The sequence below is a fragment of the Maylandia zebra genome, linkage group LG7 (assembly GCF_041146795.1).
Source record: "Maylandia zebra isolate NMK-2024a linkage group LG7, Mzebra_GT3a, whole genome shotgun sequence".
NCBI lineage: Eukaryota > Metazoa > Chordata > Actinopteri > Cichliformes > Cichlidae > Maylandia > Maylandia zebra.
The window spans coordinates 39218073-39239776 of record NC_135173.1 but is presented as its reverse complement, the minus strand read 5'-3'; the positions used below and the strand labels follow the sequence as shown (position 1 = coordinate 39239776).

At 40.8% G+C, this 21704-nt stretch overlaps 1 protein-coding gene across 1 annotated transcript in view; it reads right to left on the bottom strand.

Annotated features, from left to right (window-relative positions):
* The window catches only part of lpar1 (lysophosphatidic acid receptor 1), a 41689-nt gene extending 20693 nt beyond the window's left edge, over nt 1–20996 (bottom strand). The window contains exon 1 of the mRNA XM_004538390.5: nt 20547–20996. The gene's annotated coding sequence lies outside the window, so the exon portion shown is untranslated. The remainder of the gene's footprint in view (nt 1–20546) is intronic.
* Nucleotides 20997–21704: the final 708 nt, after the last annotated feature.

The window sequence follows — 21704 nt, the reverse complement described above, 5'->3', positions numbered from 1 at the left end:
TTCCAGGCCTACGGGATGTATCTGCTTCTTAATTTCCAAACACTAACCAGACAGCGTTGGAAAGTAGGGCCTCCTTTTTCAGACATGCTTATTTACCAATGTTTTGTTTTGCTTTTTTTAATGGTTTTGTCTATGTGTAAGCAACGATCATTCCCTGTGTTAATACAGCTCATTTAATACACTCGTGGAGAGACTTATGAAACTCTTTGGCAACTGATTAATTATGGAACCCTTGGACCTTGGTTCACAGCTGTTTTCACTACATTAACCACCAATATGTAAACTCACTAGGTCCTTTGAGATTGTCTTCCATTGTTATGCTGATGATCTACAATTATTTACACCAATTTCTGGAGGAAATTGATATGCCTGTTAATTTTGGTGAAAAGATGGTTTTAAAATTTAAGTATTACTGAACTAAAACATGGATGGACAGAAAGCATTTATTTATTTTTATTTATTTATTGTTTAAGAAAACCCTTTTTATTCATTCAAATGGCTTTCTTTCACCTGAGAAGTTTTGCTAAAATCAGACATATTTTGTTGTTCAAATATGATGAGGTTCTATTTTATGCCTTTGTGCATCTAGTTTGGATTATTGTATTGCTTTACTATTAGGATACCCAAAGAAGAGGTATGTTAGAGGTCTGAACGTGGTTTAGAATGCAGCAGCTTGCATTCTTACTGGTTCATCTAAATATGATCATTATACTTCTGCGCTTTGCCTCTCTTAATTGGCTTCCTATTTATGCAAGAGCAGACTTTATATCTGCATAACATTCTTCTTGAAAGTCGAAAAAGCCAGAAAAAACAGGATTTGTTTTGCCCCTTAGCAAGGTAGAGCCATTCATTCATGATTACTATAGTGCAGTGCTTGTTTGCTGCAGCGCAGTCATGGACAGAGCCTGGTCAGTGCACTACATATGGCTTATTTAGGGAGTTCCAAATACACAACAATGACAGTATAGATTACAAGTTTTCCAGTTTTACTACTCTTTACATTCACTGCTGCCAGCTTAGATTAAGTTGTAGTTAGCTCTGTTAGCTCTGGTCTGTGCTTTCTAAAGGACTATGATGGAAAGCACTCTTTAAATAAATATATTATTGTTAATAAAGAGGGTTTTTTAATTAACCTGCATAGTTCTTCCATACAAAAATTAAAATATAAAAATTTTAAAATAAATAATATAAGGAAATCATTCAAGGACTAACATTTTAAAAGGACTGACAACAGAAGATGACTTGCAGAGGTTTATAGTATACTGAGGCCAGCGAGCAAATCATTTTCAGTGTAGTAATGTGCAGTGTCCAGCCCTGTAAGGAAACTGCATTGTTTGAGTTTTTTAAAACCAGGATTCATTTAACCCTCTGGGGTCCACGGATGCGCCAGGGCATCAAAATCACATGACCAATTTTAAAAAATGTACAATTTGTATTTGCATTTCAAGTTTTGAAAATGATTCGTTAAACATATTTTTGGTTCTTACAGTAAGAAATATAACTTTTTTCTACTCTGATTTTAAGTTTTTTGTCTGAATTCAGATCAATTGTGCTAATACATTATGTCAAAATGAAACCATAACTCCAAATTCAGATATGTGAGGTTGTGCTGAAAAGAATGATACCAAACAAGGCAAGATAAACAGTTTTAAAAGGTGAAATGTAGAGGTCAAATCAAAAGTAGTCAAAAACAGCTAATTTTACCCTGGACCCCAGAGGGTTAAATAGAAAGCTGTATGGCCTCATTGCAAAAGAGTGTTATTAGGACATGTGAAAATAAAGAACACATCTGTTTTTGAAGCAAACTGCTAAATTTGCAATACTCCCCCCTTTCCTGTTTGTAATGGGTGTGTTATTTCCTTTTGGTGTCTGTGGAAGTTTTTTGGGTTTTTTTCTTAAAGAAGTGACAGTATCATTCCTGCATCTAATTATTAAGATTTTAATCATTGCTCATGTAAGGCAGTCAGTCAGCAATAAGAAGAGGCATTATGAGGAACAACTAAATGACAGCAGCAACACTAATTTAAAAGAAAGTCACAGGGATCGAGTCTCCATTTACAATGACAACAGCAGATGCCCATGTCGTCGTCTGCAGTTTATGGCCATTAAATGTCTGGAGGGAGCAATCAACAGGGCATTAGATGCCTGAGACAAGTCATTATCAAAAGAAAGTGGAGGAAGTGTCAGTGACCTCTCACTTTCATCAGACCTTCGGAGCCTGTGGAAGGAGATCCTGTCATTGTGTATGTATCTGCATACAACAGTTGATAGCTGAATATTGTACAAGACTGTGTAAGAAAAAGGACATAGAATGAGGGGAATTTCGTTTTTTGTTCCTGAACAACACAAAGAACAGTGCAGTGACTTATTTTTCAAGAATTTAAATGTGTTTGAGAGCAAGAGAGGAACGTTTGGGAAGTGTGTAGAAGAGAACAAAATGCTCACTGTGCCCAAGTGTGTGTCGACACACTCTTCATGCTTGTTAGTAATGTGTGATAAAGTCTGGCTGTGCGGAGTGAGAGACTCAGTGTGTGTTTTGTGTGTGTAAGTGTCTAACAGGCTATGAAAGGACCACCCTGGAATCCATAGATGTGAGGTCATTACTCAAGGATCAACAGCAAGGCTACATCCGTATATTGTCAATGTACGCCTAACTGACACATGCATAGGGGCTAGTTGTTCTTCACCATTACTTATTCACGCTACAACAAAGTGCTAAATTGACAATAAATGATGCAGCCTTGCAGGGTGAGATAATTTTTCACCTTTGAAAAATTGAGATACTAATGCTCAATCACAAAACTACACGGTTCCTAGAATATGCATTCAGTACCACATACAATGGAAGCTATAGCTTGAAATGAGGTAAACAAAGGACCATAGACTTTTTTTATTACTATTAAAAGATTTATGGAAATCTTCAACACTTTGCTTTAGGTTAGCTGTAATAGAAACGGGCTCATGGCATTTAAATCTGTTAACACACTTTATGGTATTAGTAGAAAAGCACTGAATCAGGACTGCTATGTCAGCATGTGCTACATAGTAAATTGTTTATCCAGCCCATTCTCATTGCAAGGACATTAAATCTGTCATTTTCTCCAAATTACACACAGGGCGTCTTTTCACACGAGTGGCTGTGGACCAGGTTTAGGTAATAGTCACGCAGATCTGTTACATCTGTCAGATACACTAGGCAAATGCCATATTTCAATGTGTTGACTTAATGCTGTGAGCTCAAACCACAATCTTTTACTAAATCTAAGTAGCTTTTAGTGTCTGAAGTGAAAAAAGTGAGTTCAAATCAAACAAATCAGCAAGTGAAAACCAAGCAAAACAAAGTTCAAAAAGTCAAAGCTTCCAAACAGGAAGCAAACCACAGTTTCCTGGCAGACACATCAAGCGCTCGGCCTCTGCTTTTGCTTTTGAACTACACTAAGCATGAGGACTATAAAGAAATAATTCTTGGGTGTTGATTTTCTTTAACAGTTTGTGCTAACACGGCTCTTTTCTGTCAAGATAAAAGAGAAGATTTTGTCAATTTAGCGATTTTTCTACTGGCCTTTTATATTTACATTTGCAGGAAAATGTAAATTAAATGAAGGTTGTTATCAGGTTGTTACCATTGTTACCAAAAAAATACATAAAGTCATTTGCACTTTGCACTTCATGTTTAGATGCAATCCTCCATATCTGAGCTCCTCAATACTTGTTATTTTAGTGTCTAGTCTAGCTTGTTGCAAACAGCTGGCTGTGTCAAATTCTTTCCTTTGACTTTAATAAAAAACTTCACATAGCACGCACAGAAAAAAGCGTCCACTTACAAAATTCTAAGTTTAATAACAGCAGACTGGTCAGGATCTGATTCTAAATATTGCTGCTTTGTGCTGTCTTCACCTGTGACACACAGATTTGAGATTTATACAGCAGAATAATAATGCAGTCCTAATGCTAAACTCCATCTGAGCTGCATCATCTGAAGAACTTACTCATTTTCTAAAGTAAGAATTTTTTCTTGTATCAGAAAATGGAAATTTTACATGTCCTCTCCGACCACACGTGGTTCACTCTGATATTTTCTGAGAGAAATACTTGCCTGAAACCTATGCATATATCAGCTTGTCAAATAACAAATATGCAAAAATCATCTTGTTTCTCATCCTTTTACTACCCATTTGTTTGTGTTATACTTGGTTTATTGTGCTGATCATTATTGAACTGAAGTGGCTGCGAGTTCATAGATGAGCATATTATGATTGGATTATGTGAAGAGCTATCCACTGTAAGTTGAGTTCTTATGCATCACTGCCTCATGCTCATCAGCTGAGCAAATTTGATACTTTTTGTTGGGGTTTTTCTTTTTTGCTTTGTTGTTGTTGTTGTTTTTAATTGGCTCCAAAACAAATGTTGCTTGTGAATGTATTTTGCACTTTTTTAACCACTGTTCTGACAAGTGCCGCGATAAACCAACTTCAGTCACTGCCAGACAAGAAGTCCACTAAACACTTAACAGTAGAGTCTGTTCCCACTCTATTGAAAATGCATCATCCAGCCTTCTGGCTGCTGTTATTGAAATGCACCCCTGAGAGAAATACCTTTAAGAAAGACACACGTTGAGACCAATCACTGATCTGGGATTCCATGCTAAGCAACATATAGCCTTCATGGAACTCATGAAAGAGAAGAAAATTTTTATGTATCATACATTGTTTAACCCATAGTGATCTATAACTCACATGTGCAATAAAAGGCTGTATATGAAGTATTGTAGTCTACAAATTGTCTCTTTCTTGAATGAGTCTCATTGATGTAGCATTTCACCGTGAAACTTCTCTTTTCTTTTTATGGAGAAAATGATACATCTTCTAGCTTTGGAATTCAGACAGAAATATGACCATTTGAAGCTTGTTTATATGTGAGGTCACACACTAAAAAAAGCTAATGTTCCAAACAGGATCCCTGCAGTTTATCAGTGTTGTACTCCAGAGTGAGCTCCTGGCTCTGAGGTTTTTAACTTTGAGAAAAAGATTTTCATAAAAAGTCACGAAACATGTAAGAATGATTGCAGAGAAGCTTAAATTATCAGAAAGAGAAAAGGGAGTCATTTAGCACACAGCTGGGGTGAAATCATGATTAAAAAAATGTCTAACTATTTTTGGTACATAAAATGAATCCTGTGGAGCATTTTTCAAATTGTACTTTGATGTGAATGATTTATGAGACACAGGAAACATATGAAAGTGATAAAAAAAATGTCTTCTTTGAAAGCTTGCAAGGGGTTCATGAGCTAAGGCTCTTCTCTATATGTTTATTTAATGCGTACCTCACAGTAGTAAGTGAACACCTTCCCTCTTTTCCAGTTTCTAACATTAACAATGTCAGCTATTAAAATATTATATACACTTGCAATATAAAGAGACTTCACATAGTCTGAGTGAGTTGCTGTTGACCCTTACTTTGCACCTATTCTACTGCTAAGCTAACTAGCCGTTTTCCACAGTTTGTAGGTTGCATTTTATAAACTACTGTTACGTTCCCCCCGAAGGGGTCTAGGCATGCGAGTGAGGGGACCAGTAACAAATGAGTCCAGAAACAGAATGAAAAGGAAAACAGACAGAGTTGTTCTGTATTAATATGGTTTTATTACAAATGATATAGGTTTATTACAAACGACATTAACTTAAAGAGCTGGCAACGCCGTTTTACCAATAATGCCAAAGAAACAAAGGAAACACTCGCAGCAACAAAAGACAAGAAACAAAAATGGGAGGCACTTCCCACACTTCCTACTCTACTCCTCACCACGGAGAGACACTCTCAGGGCCCACAAGCCCATCTACTCACTAGTCAAAAGGCGGCTGTCTGTTCAAAACCTAGCACAAAAACCGTGTAGCGCCACAGAGGGAAAAAACCACCCTGCTCACAGCTCATCCCCAGTTTAAATAGCCTCAGAGGTGATTGCTGACTGGAGTCAGGTGGCAAACGAGGCTAATCAAAAGCAGCTGTGTCCTGGGGAGAGAGGAGAGTGAGAGAGCGGGCAAACACTCCACCCACACACTCCCACAGCCTCACAGGATGTAACATTCCCCCCCCCTCCCTTACATTAAAGCTCTACCAAAACAACAACAACAACACCTTATCGCGAGCTGCGTGAGAGTGCATCAGCCACTATATTGTCAGTACCTTTCTTGTGTATGATCACCAGATTATAATCCTGGGCCAGGAGTGCCCAGCGCATCAGTCGCTGGTTGTGGTTGTACATCCAGTTCAGAAAAACCAGGGGATTGTGATCTGTGAAGACGGTCACCGGGGAAGCACTGGAGCCCACATACACTTCGAAATGCTGCAGAGCTAGAAGCAGAGCTAAGGCTTCCTTCTCTATGGTAGAGTAGTTCAGCTGATGGTGTTTGAACTTCGCAGAGAAATAACAGACCGGATGGCACACACCCTCCTCATCATCCTGCAGTAGAACTGCTCCGGCGGCACTGGCATCGACCTCTAGCATAAAGGGTCAAGAGAAGTTAGGAGCCGCCAACACAGGGGTGCTGCACAGGAGAGATTTTGCCGACTCAAAGGCATGCTGGCACTCCACTGACCATTCAAAAGGCACCTTTGGGCTACACAGTTTGGTCAGCGGAGTCACGACCACAGAAAAGTTCTTACAGAAACACCGGTAATATCCGGTCATACCTAGGAAACGCCTTAGTTCCTGTCTGGTGGTTGGACTCGGGTAGTCCAGGATTGCAGCAATCTTCGCCTCCACTGGGCGGACCTGTCCAAACCCCACCTGCTTACCTAGGTAAGTGACAGTCGCCTTACCAAACTCACACTTAGAGAGATTGAGGGTCAACGAGGCCTCGGCTAGCCGCTGAAACACTGTCCTCAGAAGGGACATATGATCTGCCCACGTGTCTGTGTATAGCACTACATCATCTAGATACACATTGCACTGGGGCACATCTCCCAACACCAACTGCATCAGACGTTGAAAGGTAGCTGGGGCATTTTTCATGCCAAAGGCCATTACTGTGTATTGCATGAAGTGGTCAGGGGTGACAAATGCAGAAATATCTGAAGCTCTGGAAGTGAGAGGCACCTGCCAGTAGCCTTTAAGGAGATCAAGTTTGGTGATGAATTTGGCAGGGCCGATGCTGTCGATGCAGTCTTCCATACGAGGAAGCGGAAAAGAGTCAGACCGTTACAGCGTTTACCTTCCGATAATCTGTGCAGAAACGGGGTGTGCCATCAGACTTAGGCGTTAGTAGACATGGGGAGCTCCAGGGGCTACAACTAGGTTGTGCCAAGCCGTTTTCTACTAAGTACTCAACTTCCTTTTTCATCACCTCACGTTTGGCGATGGGGCAACGGTATGCATGCTGCTTGATTGGGGCTGCGTCTCCAACATCACTGTCATGCTCACAAACATTGGTACGTGAGGGTACGTCACTAAAGAGAGACGGGTAGGAGTGCAACAAGTCAAGTACATCTTTACACTGGGACTGAGGAAGGTGAGACAGGTTGGCCTCGGCCTTAGCTAAAAAAAAAACAAAAAAAAAAAACCAGAATTTGACAACCGCCCACATTGCTGTCCCTCAGAAAGGGTACCCAGATCATCATCACCCTTAACTTCTACACTTGGCAGGGTAACAGGGACTGAACCAGGGACAGCTGTCCCAGCAGTGTCTGGTGATTCTGTCATGCTGGTGTCTCTGGTATGGTATGGTTTCAACATGTTAACATGGCATAGGCGAGTCTTCCTTCTGTGTTCTGGGGTGTTGAGAATATAGTTGGTGTCAGACACTTTTTTCACTATCACATAGGGGCCTGAGAAACGAGCCATGAGGGCAGAAGTAGGCACAGGCAGCAACACAAGAACTTTGTCCCCAGGCTGGAACTGTCTTTCCACTGCTTTTTGATCAAATAGTTTTTTTCATGTTTGCCTAGGATACACAGAGAGCCTCTTTTGCTAACAAAGTAGCCCGTTGGCACCTGTCCTTGCATGTTTTTATAAACTCCACCACATTAGTTTTAGGCACACAACCGCTGAGAAAACTCTCCTTCAGCACCTTTAGTGGACCCCGCACATCATGTCCAAACACCAGGGTAGCTGGGCTGAACCCCAAAGACTCCTGCTTCGCATCACGTATAGCGAACAATACAAAAGGGACCCCTTCATCCCAGCTTTTTCCTGTGTCATGGCAATATTTACTCAACATTGCTTTAAGAGTTTGATGCCACCGCTCAAGTGCACCTTGTGACTCTCGGTGATAAGCACTACACACAGAATGAGAAACTCCAAAGGACTGTAAAGTCTGTTTAAAATCCCTGGACATGAAATTGGTACCCTGATCTGTCTGCACAGTTTTCGGGAGGCCAGAGGTGGTAAAGAATTTGACTAGTGCTTTGGTAATGCTTGCTGTAGTGATTCTCCACAGCGGAATTGCCTCGGGGAATCGAGTGGACACACACATTATGGTTAACAAGAACTGATTCCCTGCCCGCGTCTTTGGAAAGGGGCCAACACAGTCTACCAGGATATGCTCAAATGGTTCACCGACAGCAGGGATAGGACGTAGAGGGGCGGGGGGCACCGTCTGGTTCGGTTTACCCACAAGCTGGCAAGTGTGACAGGTGTTACAAAACTGCACTACATCTGCTTTCATTGCCGGCCAAAAGAAATGCTGCAGTATACGGTCATACATTTTAGTGACACCCAAATGACCTGACCATGCATGATCATGTGCTAACTGTAGCACATGCCGCCGCAGACTTGTCGGAACCACCATCTGCCGCACTGCGCTCCAGTCTTCTCCAGGCCTTGGGGTCCACTTGCGCATCAATAAACCTTCCCAAACGAAAAATGTCTGCTTCTTGCTCCCCTCACCACCCTTATCCTGAGCTGCAGCGGTAAAACACTTAACTAATGAAGGGTCTTCTTTCTGAGCCTTCACAAGTGCCCACGATACCATTTCCCATTATAAAATCCACCCCATTAATTGGGAAAGAAGGCCGCACACCCACTGAGAAGGAACCACTCACCAGCTCACTCTGTACCCAAATACGATGGAGGGGAGCAGGCACAAAACTCATCCCAACACCTCTTACGATGATGCTAGAGTCACAGTCAGACTTCTCATTAAATTCAAGCACACTAGCTAGTATGAGGGACTGTGAACCACCAGTATCACGCAGAATGGTCACTTCACGCTTATCCTCGGTCTTACCAGAAAGCGAAACTGTCCCCTTAAAAATGAAGGGCTTAAAACACTCATCCGGGGTCTCAGGGGAGGGGGGCCTACTGACAGGAGGCATGGTTTTAATCAGCCTGACCCCTTTTGGTTTACGTGAAGTCGAGACTGTTTCCGTTTATAAGCGTCACAATCTGCGATCAAGTGGCCAGACTTAAAAACAGAAAAAACACTTTCGGTCTGCCTTGGGACGAAACCCAAATACCTCACTCTTTGGGTGCGGTGCAACTGGCACCTTGCTAGCCTTCACTGTGGCATCGCGCCGGTCATACCTACTGACACTGGTTTTATGGACGAGCGCGAACTCATCAGCCAGCGTCGCAGCCTGCTGTAGCGAGGAAACCTTCTGTTCATTAATATATACTGCGATGCGCTCAGCAATGCAGTTCTTAAATTCCTCTATGAGCATTAGTTCCCGGATCGAAGCCAGGTCAGTGGCTTTGCAGGCACACCACCGATCAAAAAGAACACCTTTTTCCCCTGGCGAAATCAAGATAAGACTGACCCTGTCCCCTTTTCAACCCCCGGAAACGCTGCCTATAGGCTTCTGGGACCAGCTCATAAGCCAGCAGGATAGCAATTTTCAGCTTGTCATAGTCCAAGCTGTCCTCAGCTGACAATGAGGAACAAACTTCTTGAGCCTTACCTACCAGCTTACATTGGAGCAAAATGGCCCACGAATCCCGTGGCCAGTGCAAGGCCGTGGCTATTCGTTCAAACGACTCGAAGTAGCTGTCGACCTCAGTGTCATGGAACACCGGAACCAGACGACTATTTTTCCCTACATCAAATGGTGTGTCTGCCTGACGAATGGAGGCAGTCAGAGGAAGAGAAGCCTGCCGGAGTTCCAGCTGTCGCAACTTAACAGCTGTCTCCGCCTCCACCTCCACCTTTTTCAATTCGACCTCCCTGGCTCTGGCAAGCTCTGCGTCTAAACGCCTAAGCTCCAACTCCTTTAGCTGGAACTCCCTCTCACGATCCTCCTTTTCCAACTGGAGACGAGCCAGGCGTACACGGAGCTTAGCATCCTGCTTCCAGCCTACACTTGATTCAATGGAGAGAGGTTCGAAGCGAGGCAATGTCATGGCTTTGTCCTCAGGCAGCCCCTGAGCAACAGGTGTAGACACCAATGGACCTACAGCTTGAGCTGCCACCTGCGGAACAGGCTGAGATGCTACACCATGCTCAAGTGGACTGGCAGACACTGGCAAGGCCACTATCCCAAGCGAGGGGTTTTCCTTAAACACAGCAATATCAAAGGTAGCCATTAAATCTAAAACAAAAACTACCTGAGGCTAACAATAACAACAAAGAAACACCACCTCCAAAACTCAGGTGGGAAATGTGTGGCCGCAGGTTAACCAATAAATAAAAATACCACCGACCCTCTCCCCAGACCTACCTACTAAAATTTCAGCCTAGTTAGCTTCTGGAGTGTACCAGGCTCAAGGCAACTTTAAAGGCTAAGCATCAAGTGCACAAAGCACCGACAAGCCTACCCCCGACAGGGAACTAATCCCCACCCGGGATTACTCCGAAAATAATAAAGGCAAAATAAAAAATGAGTGCCTGAAAGAGGAGCTTACGCTCAGCTAGACACTCCCCTTTGCTAACTGGAGAGAGAGCGCAGCAGATACCATACAACTAAACAGGCCACCGGCAAACAACTCCCTAAAACTCAATTGCTGTTCCTTCCATTCAGATCCCGGACGAGCCCCCACATTGTTACGTTCCCCCCGAAGGGATCTAGGCATGCGAGTGAGGGGACCAGTAACAAATGAGTCCAGAAACAGAATGAAAAGGAAAACAGACAGAGTTGTTCTGTATTAATATAGTTTTATTACAAATGATATAGGTTTATTACAAACGACATTAACTTAAAGAGCTGGCAACACCGTTTTACCAATAATGCCAAAGAAACAAAGGAAACACTCGCAGCAACAAAAGACAAGTAGACTACTAAACAAAAATGGGAGGCACTTCCCACACTTCCTACCCTACTCCTTAACACAGGGAGACACTCTCAGGGCCCACAAGCCCATCTACTCACTAGTCAGAAGGCGGCTGTCTGTCCAAAACCTAGCACAAAAACCATGTCGCACCACAGAGGGGGAAAAAAAAAACCACCCTGCTCACCACTCATCCCCAGTTTAAATAGCCTCAGAGGTGATTGCTGACTGGAGTCAGGTGGCAAACGAGGCTAATCAAAAGCAGCTGTGTCCTGGGGAGAGAGGAGAGTGAGAGAGACAGAGGGGGTAGGAGTGGCAAGAGAGGAAGAGGCGGGGAGAGCGGGCAAACACCCCACACACTCCCACAGCCTCACAGGATGTAACAACTACATATTGATCAAAAATGACTAAAATGGAGGAATTTTATTTCATACTATGTATCATGGTATATGGTATGAATCACTATGCAAGGCTACCCATATGTTTGGAAATGTACTTCAAATGGGTTCAAAAAGTATTTTTTTCTACATTTCAATGCATTTTAGATTATCTATAGGAAATATTTGATTGCAGCTTGATTATTGGGAATTTTAAATGTGTGTTTAATCCATGTTCAACTCAAACATGAAACTGAAACCAAAAAGTCTCATAACTTCCCACGGTTCTTCCATCCCTCACCTCCAAATCTCTTTCCTTTTCTCTTTCCACCTCTGTGTCCCCCTCTCCTCTTTGCCCTTGTGCTCATCTTCTGCAATCTTTTTCTTCTCAGATTTCCTCTCCTGTTGCCTGCGTCTTTTCCTCCAGCTCCCTCCTCCCATCTTTGCCAACTCTCCACACAATGTGACCATTGTTTCCATCTCTCCCACCCCAGAAAGCAGAGACGCAGGGCTTCTACAAGCTAGCATGCACACAAACACTCAGCCACATAGGCTTTCATTCTCTAACTTTATCTTTATCATTACAAACCACATACACACGCACACACTTGCACATACACTCAAACAGTTGCTGCGTACCGACAGAACTCGGAACAAGGATTGGATTGAGAGCCTGTGTTGAGTCATGAGTGACTGCAGGCGTGACCGGCTGATTCACAGCTCATCAGAGGATGATACCCTTCGAACCACTTCCATCACAGCACACATGGCCCCAAATGGTCATTATACTGGAATAGAATAGAATAGAATAGAATAGAATACTACACCTTTGTAGGACTATTAGTGTAATCAAGCACCACAATTGCATAAATAAACAAGAATGCAATTCAGTAGTGAAATACATAACCAACATTGTTGGCTTGCTTTAATTGTTGCTTTTTTTTATCTCAAAAAGAGCTCTCTGGTAGTGATATGAATGCATTTAGAAAATGTAGGAGCTTCAAACATACACAATATTCTTTAGTGACAAAAACCACACTAAACAGTGATAGGCTAAATATATCGAGTATACTATACATAATATTGAACAGAATTTTCTACCAAAACATTATGGCAGTAAAATAAATAAACAAATAGTGCATTTTAAAAGATGAAAAATCATATTTCAGGCAATTCAAGGAGCAGCGTTTCATCACACCACCAACAGAAGCACATTGGGAACGGTTACTCCTGGATGCACTGACAAAATAATGTTTCATTTCACAAGGAGAAGGAGTTAACTTCTAAATTACATAGAGAGAGGCGGCTCGGTTTCACAGTGGCTTTCGGTTTTTCCAAAGCCACTGACAGCAATTTGTTATTTCTAAATAATGAGCAGAATCATAAATAACATATAAAAGCTGTTTTAATTTGGCTATAAATTCTCACAGGGATCATAGCTTTGGAAAGTCTAGTGACAACCAAAATCCAACTCACTAGTTATTATCTATGTGGTGGCATATAATGCAGCTTTTCATTTTGGAACTGTCATGTAACTCAGATTATTAACTTTAAGATCTTTCTCATCTGTCCCACATGTTTAGGTAGAGCAAATCTTTATGCTAGAAGGCATAAAAAGGGGAATCTGCTATTAAAAATCCTCCTTCTTACAGTGGTTTAAGATATATTTTAAAAAGAAACTGTAAAAGAAAGAAAAAGATGCTTAAAATAGATGAATAATTGATGGACGGTTGTATGAATGCATTTAAAACAGTCTAAGAACCATTTATAACAAGTGGTTTTATTATAATAACTGAAGTATTTAACAATGACTGGATTACATTTTTTTTTTACCTAAACAGTCACTACCATATGTATCAGTTTGTTTTTATTTTTGTTTTTTTGTTTTTCTGGATTTTATTAACAGGCATGTTCTCTAATGAAATTGCACTATTAGAGCCAGATTCCACAAATTACATCACCGGAGCTCAGATGCAATATGGGATTGCGTCAGTGTCGTCTGCAGAGATTTCAGGGTTTGACTCAAAAGTGTTCTTCAAATTCATCACTTTAATAACCTGGCCTGTCAAAACCATTAATGCACTGCACTGAATAAAAACAAATGTGTGCATGTGGTCATAATTTGAAATGATGATTAATTTGTGTATATATCTAGATTTACATATGCATAAATGTATGCATATGTCTGTATCTTCATCTGTGTATGCTCATTGGATACCTTTTTTATTGGATACCAGATCCCATTTTGTCTTCCAAGCTGCCTTAATCCTTCATGGCTGAGATTCAACAAGGTCCTGGAAACATTCCTCAGAGATTTTGGTCCAAAGTACCATGATAGCATCACACAACTGGTACAGATTTTTCAGCTGCACATCCATAATGGGAATATCCCATTCCACCACATCACAAAAGTGCTCTGTTGGATTGAGATCCAGTGACTGTGGAAACTATTTGAGTACAGTAAACTCATTGTCATGTTCAAGAAACCTGTTTGAAATGATTTGAGCTTTGTGGCATGGAGTGTTATCCTACTGGAAGATTGGTAAACCATGGTCATAAAAGGCTTTAAGAGAAAAGTCTGGCCCTACCATCGAAATGATCCAGGGGAAATTAAGACTTATCACACTAGGTAACATTTTTACAATCGTCTATTGTCCAATTTTGGTAAGCCTTATTTGAATTGGAGGCCTGGTTCCTATTATAAGCACACAGGATGGACATTTGGTATGGTACCTTTAAGGTTTGATGTGTTATGCATTCAGAAATGAGTATCTTCATATCTCAGTTGTAACAAAGGGTTATTGGAGTTTCTGTTCATTTCCTATCAACTCAGTCATCTACCACACACTGGATATATTCTTTTACTTGGGTCATTTTCTGTAAACAGTAGAAACGGTTGTGCGGGAAAATCCCAGTAAATCAGCAATTTCGGAAATGTTCAGACCAACTCATCTGACATCAACAACCACATTCGTTGTGGGGAGATCGTGGCTCAAGAGTTGGGAGTTTGCCTTGTAATCGGAAGGTTGCCGGTTCGAGCCCCGGCTTGGGCAAGACACTTCACCCGTTGCCTACTGGTGGTGGTCAGAGGGCCCGGTGGCGCCAGTGTCCGGCAGCCTCGCCAATGTCAGTGCGCCACCGGGTGGCTGTGACTACAATGTAGCTTACCATCACCTGTGTGTGAATTGGTGGATACAGGCCATTTACCAGTCAAAGTCACTTCATTGACCTTTCTTCCCAATTTTGATGCTCACTTTAGCAGGTTATCTTGACTATGTCAGCATGTTTGATTTGCTGCCATCTATTTGGCTGATTAGATACTTCCAGTAACACTATGAGTAATGTGGGAGTCATTTCAATCAAAATATGTCCTTTGAAATACAATGAAACATTAAGTTTTTGTACAAAGTATCACTACCAGGAACAAAAAAGACAGGTAATATTTCTCATATGTTAGCTTCTCTTCATTGGCCCCCTGTTAAATTCAAAATTCAATTTAAACTCCTTCTGATTACATACAAAGTCTTGAATAAGCAGGGCTCCTCATATTCTAAAGACCTCATTGCATTGTTTTAAAAGAGCATTTCACTCTTCGACTGCATTGAATTATACTACTTTAAAATGCTATGTAACATCTGAAAAAAGGGTTAGTGTCATTGTTTCACTTCAAAAAGAGCGTGGTGAAGTACAGAACCAAATAATCATACTAATACAGAACCCCAGAAAGAGTCATGATTTGTGCTGGGTTGAAAAATTATTTCCTCATTATGGTGTTTCTCAGTTCCTCTTTCTTTCATGCATGACGGACACCTTTCAGATGATTTTAACCGTCTTCTGCCTCAAAGCCACACATGATCTGTTACAAGGAAGTTAATGAGTGGTCATTAGAGAAATAAGTGGTAAGTGCAGGGTCTATGTCTTGAACCATGTTAGCATTAGAGCCACTAAATGTGTTTATCTCTAACTGATGTGGTCCAGTGTCTGGCAGCACGAGCCTACAGTACTGCACCATTGTGGGTTGAGCTCCTGACAATGTAAACATCACATGGATGAACACTTGGCTTTTGGTCACACTGACCATTATCCTTTTAAGCCCTTAAAGCCTGCCTCTCAATAAAGAAGAACTTGTAAGTAAAGTGGTAACATAATATGACTGTTCCATATTTTGGAGAGCCAAAACATGTACTGTATGCATCCAAAACACTTTGCAGTAAATACACATCTACCCTTTGTGCAAGTGATTGTGTATTCTAACCTAATTCATGTAATCTTTCTGGGTAAATATTGGGTCCATTTTCTTTTCTGTTAGCACCAGCTAAACTGTGGATTGAAAAAACAATACCTTACATGATGACAGCATAATAATATGTACACACTGATAGTTGTGAGCAGTTTGTGTATAGATTTACCAAACTGTGCAAATCTGCTTTCTTTAAATATTTATGAATGTTTCCAGCATGCCATGACGTTATCTGAAGTTCGTTTGGAATATACAGTAACTACATTAACATCAAATATATTTACTTCCCAAAACAACATTCATTGTGTATCACTGTAGCCATGCAACCACAGTAGTGTTAATCTGACAGCTGTCAGTTTCCTGTCAAAACCACAATTTCTTTTTTCCATTTATCTAAGGTAAAAAAATGAATTGTAAAGGTAGAAGATGGCAACAAACCTCCCTGTGGATAAACAGAAGAAATGGCTACATACATTGAGAAAAACAAACGACTGCTTCCAAATAAGTAGTTATGAGCAAATTCTATCAAAGTCTATCTATTAAAAGCCAAAGGTAATGTTTTCAGAAGATGAGATATACAGCTATAATTACTTGATCCCAGAACCAAGAACAAGCTGAAGTTTGAGAGATATTTTCAGATATTGTTTATGTTATTGACAGTAACTGATAATAAAATATATCACAACTACTGTATTCATTTTAGATTTAAGGTCCTTATTGCATCATTTTTTAAATTTTGATTAATTAACTTCACAGTAATGTTCAAAGACTGTGCAGACACTGAGGAGCATAATATCTGTAACTCATGTTAATAAGAATGCATGTGTATGTAAGTAAAAGTCAAGATAACTTCAGAGAGAGTATCAGTGATTCTAAAACCATTTATAACTATTTGTTCTATCTTTTGTATATTTTTTATAGCTGTGAACAGCCTATTTTGAATTACTTCCCTGTTTAAATGGCCCTTGAAGAAATTTCTTTTCTGCAGCAACTGCTCACACATTCATGCAGGTTGCTGCATTAATGTGGAAACAATCTGGACCTATGGAGTAAGAATGGGTGGAATGCAGTTCCTTAGAATAGGGGGAGGAAAAATCAGGGTTCCAGTAATCACAACACAGATGTTTCAAGAACCCAGGCTTTTGATGGACGTCAAAGCTCATGACGGGAAACATAAAGCAGTCATCTTCAGGGGAGACAGTAAGTCTTTGCAATGGGAGTTCTGTTTAGTTTGATAAAAGAGGTCAGAAGTCAAAAGAATCAACTTCTCTGGAATGACTTTCAGATGAGTATGTTTCTGTAACCCCATCAAATCTATCAACAACAACTTTAAGGGCTAAGAACCCGAGGTGCTTCTCTGAGCCTCTTTGCTTTACCCATATTTTAAGTGCACTTGACTAGTAAATAAAAATGTTTGTGGCCTATATATATATCTAAATCTATATATAGACAAAGTATCATTCAACAAAAGCACTCAAACACTGTCACTTTAAATCATCATCAACTGTTTTTTAATACAATGGCATCATAAGTCTTTTACACTTATCTGTTTTTTTTTCCTGCTTGTTGTATGACACTATCATCTCTCACTTTCTCTCTTCCCGAGTTATGTCTTAATTTTACAACACTCTACAGTAGCTGTGTAAGTTGTAAAATGTTGCACTAAATTAATTTGGTTTGTGTGTCACAGAGTGCTGCAGCTACTTGAAAATGTTATTTTTGTTACCATAAGATGATGCTAAATGAAAAAAAGCAGATTTATACAGTTGTTGTTTTTTAAATAAGTACTTGAGAATGACTTAAATAAGCTATATCAAGAGTGAACAAATTGACCTAGTTCAGTAAATAAGAACTATGTGGCTCACTACACTACTGAAGAATTTCCCAGAAAAGAAATGTCCAAAAAATGTGAGATTTTGTATATATGACAATAATTGAACCACTGTGCTTGTTGGATTGATCTCCTGTTTCTTAGTTTTTTTTATGATCAGATTAAAATCTAACTTATCCACACTATCCATCAAATAAGTAAATAAAACTAAATCGATATTCAACAAACTATTAAAGAGAAATCTTTCATTCTGGTTGCTTAAGGCTGTAAGAAATGTCGAGAATGTCGAATCCATGATTAAAGTCGCTTCAAAGGCTACGTCCACACTAGCCCGGATGGATTTGAAAACGGCGTTTTCGTCTGAAAACGCTCTGCGTCCACACTAGCGTTTTCAGTCGTTTTCACAGAGTTGTGCGTCCACATTGAAAACGCTTACGTTCCAGTCCTGCGCATGCGCAAATGCGAGTGAGAATTAAAGAATTTGAAGAAAAGCTATCTGGAGCATGTACAAACTGATAGTAATCTTTTTTAGGGCTGTCAAAATTGAGAGCAATCAAAACAACTGCTGTACAATGCCCTCCGCTATCTTTGTTTAATTGGTCACATGACTGCGTCACATGACTAAAACGCATCATCGTTTAAGAAAGTCTGCGCTTTCGAGTGTCTACACTGTGAAGGGACAGCTCCGTTTTGAAATGTATTCGTTTTCGAGAGCGTTTTCAAAACGCTGCGTTTTCCTTGGGGAAAATGCCGTCTCAGTGTGGACGGGAGGCCAAAACGGAGAGAAAACTATGCGTTTTCAAACAAAAACGCATTAGTGTGGATGCAGCCAAAGTCATTTGAAATCTCTCTTCAGGAGTGCTAATGGTCCTATCACTCTCTTTAGCATCAAAGACCCCCTGAGACCTGTGACAGCGGGTGGTAGGTAAGCAGTGGTCTCACTCTCTCTTGTGAATACACAAATAAACACACCCACTCAGACACAGAGACACCATTTGAGTCCCAAATTAGTGTTAATCAGGAAACATCAAAAGGGAGTGACAGCATGTATCAAGCACCTTTTTTCCCTTACAGCAGGCCTTCTCAATCAGTTCAAATTTACTTTGATGACACAGAAACCCTGCGGTCTTATCACATATCTTGGGTGCATGTGGAAACTTTGATAAAAAAAAGGAAGGTCATGAACTTAATAAACTTTTCTGGTCAAGTTTCAAGGTTTTTTGGTGGGTGTATAACATTCTTCAAAACAATAATAATACTTTAGAAGGAATAGGCATATAATGAGCAAACTGCCAATAACAGGAACTAAAAGGAGCCAGTAAAACGCATCACATCAGCAACACAGCTGTGAAGTCTTTTGTCACTTTCCAAGCAAGAACACAGCCAACTGTGTTTATTTGAATGCATGACCCAGGCTAAGGTAACAGAAATCCATCCCTGAGGTCTGTGGAGATTGATGACAAACCAGATGTGTGTGGCTCAAAAGAGCTCTTTCAGGAAACATAAAAGTACTCAGTTATGCCTTTTTATCTCTTGTATAGATGTGAAATGGTTCATCTTCAAATGGAAATTTGCCATGGGGAGTTTTGACTAAGAAAACTCAAGTAAGGACAGAACTCAATGGCTTCATTTCACCCTATATCATCTAGAACATCTTAACTCAGCTTAATTGTTGGGCAAGTTAAAGTTTGAGCAAACCTGTTCTAAATTAAGTCCCACGGGTCTCAAGGGAGATTCAGATTTTTCCATTAAGAGTGTTTCACAGTGCCAATAACAGAAACAGAGCTTTTAAGACGTGCTTTTGTCCGATAACAGTCAGCAAGGTCCCCACAAGAGCTGTTTCATGTATATTTATCTCCAGTTTGTTATGCATGACTTATTATGACTAACCGACAAACAACACAGCATCTGATCAGAACCTGTCAGATGAAAAAAAAAAAACCCAAGCATTCCATCCCAGTTGGTCTTAAGATGTTGGAATTATTGCTCCTTTTGACTTTTAGACTACAAGTTGGACCTCTGAGCTATCCATCTCTGCCATAACAGGTGAAGCCTGTGTACCCTAAATTCATACAGTTAAACTTAACTATCTTGTGTTCGATAAATAACTAAATCACTTTGTTTCCCGAAGGTGTTACTAAAGTCTGCTAAAATTGTAACAGTTACAGTTGATTTTTAGGGCTTGAGTAGGGTGGATTGACGCCTGCCGGCAGAAGACAGAGTCAAGGCGTTTTCTTTGGAAAGACGCCAGCACTACAAGAAATGCTTCAACATGCTGCTGGTGGTTTGGTCATCTGTAATACTCACACTGACAGCACAAGTGTTTTCTCTTGAATAACCGATGCTGGTTAGAATGAGTTTAGATTTGATTTGGGGGAGGAAGACGCAGAGATTCGATAAAGAAATCTAAAATAAGATCATAAGAACACATTCTCTATAACGAGATCAGCGTGGAAAATCTAAACAGATGTCAGCCTTTATAAACTCCTACACCCAACGCCCATTTATTTTTTTCCTCTCACTCCCATTTACAAGTGTTGTTCCAATCCCAGAGTTTGATAAAGAGCCCAGTTCTGGCGCAACAAGTCCTTCATTCCAGCCGCGTCCCTGTTCTCACATCCTCTATAGACGCACAACTGCGCGTCTCCCGTTGAAATAACGGTGCGCTGAGGGGCTCCAGGCATCTGCTAATACCATCAAAGCCTTTATCTGAACTGACTGCTCTATCGCCACGTCTACGTGGCAGGTATACTTTTGATTATGAAAAGATGCCCACTCTTAGGCATATGTGCATAGTAAGACAGCGGTCCACATAAACCTATACATGTACCCCCTCTATGTAACAAATGTTAAATTGTGGGGAAATCTCTCAACAGTGAGGATAAGATATCAAATACTTACAGTGTCCTGCATGCAGTGAGAGCAGTGGGTAGGTGGTTTAGCTTACTCCCTGACTGGTTCCTGGATGTCCAACTCAAGTTTGATCCGGAGTGTCTAAAATTCCTCCAACAGACAACTCATACAGACTCTGCCTGCGCAACTCTGAAGTCAACGCCGCAGCGGTGTAATGTAAGATTTAAAATCCAACATGCAGCCAGGTAACCCTTTCATTTTATGTCCGTGCAGGGGAAAAAAGCGAAAGATCGGTCAAATTTTCCCACCGCTATGTCCCGATTTTGTTTGTTTTTTGGCTTTGTTGTTTTTTGGCTGTTTTTTTTTTTCAAAAATGCAAGTTGTTTTAATTTCCCCCCCAGATATCGAAGCCTTTGCGCTCTCTGCTTCGTCTCCGTGCCTCTCTGCGCTGGCGCGGCTCTCTCCTTCTCTCTCTCTCTCTCACCCTCTCTGTCTCTCTGGCCGACAGACTGCCACACAGACTGCACAGGACGGGACCTTTGTCCGCATGTGACGTCACTCACACACACAAGCCGACACGCTGATAGAAATGTCATATCTTTTATCAAGACAGGACTACATGCACATTGCAATTTTATTTAGAGAACAGGATGACACACAGTTACAAACACGGTGATGGCTGCACACTGAAATACAGTGCACAGAATACACAAGCAGCTTTAATACAGCTGAGTGCGTCACATAGCGTCACATAGCACTGTCTGCTCCATTCCCACAGCTTAGACTAAGTAGTTTCTTGAAATGTCCCTCTATAATCCAAGTGCAAACAATATATACCGAAAGGTACCATAACCGGAGCTTTTTCTTTGTGTCTTGATCTCGACAGATCAAAGTGAATTTTATATTTTGCAAACTAGCACCTAGTTAAAAATAAAAAAGCTCTCTTTCGCCCGTATGCTCTCACAAGTTGTTCCTCTTTAGTGAGCCAGAAAGCTAAACAAGTAGAGTGAATATTCATTAGCTAGTGAAAAGAAGTATGTCTATTTGTCTGAATTGCCTGTGAATAACTGCATTTCATTTGAAATAGGGCTTCATGAGTTATACTAGAAAATCAACAAGTTGTTCAGTTTGCACTGCATGCATAGTGGTGTATTGGCCTTGACCCCCTTATGCTATTGTAACCCAGGTCCCACGTAGCTATGGTAA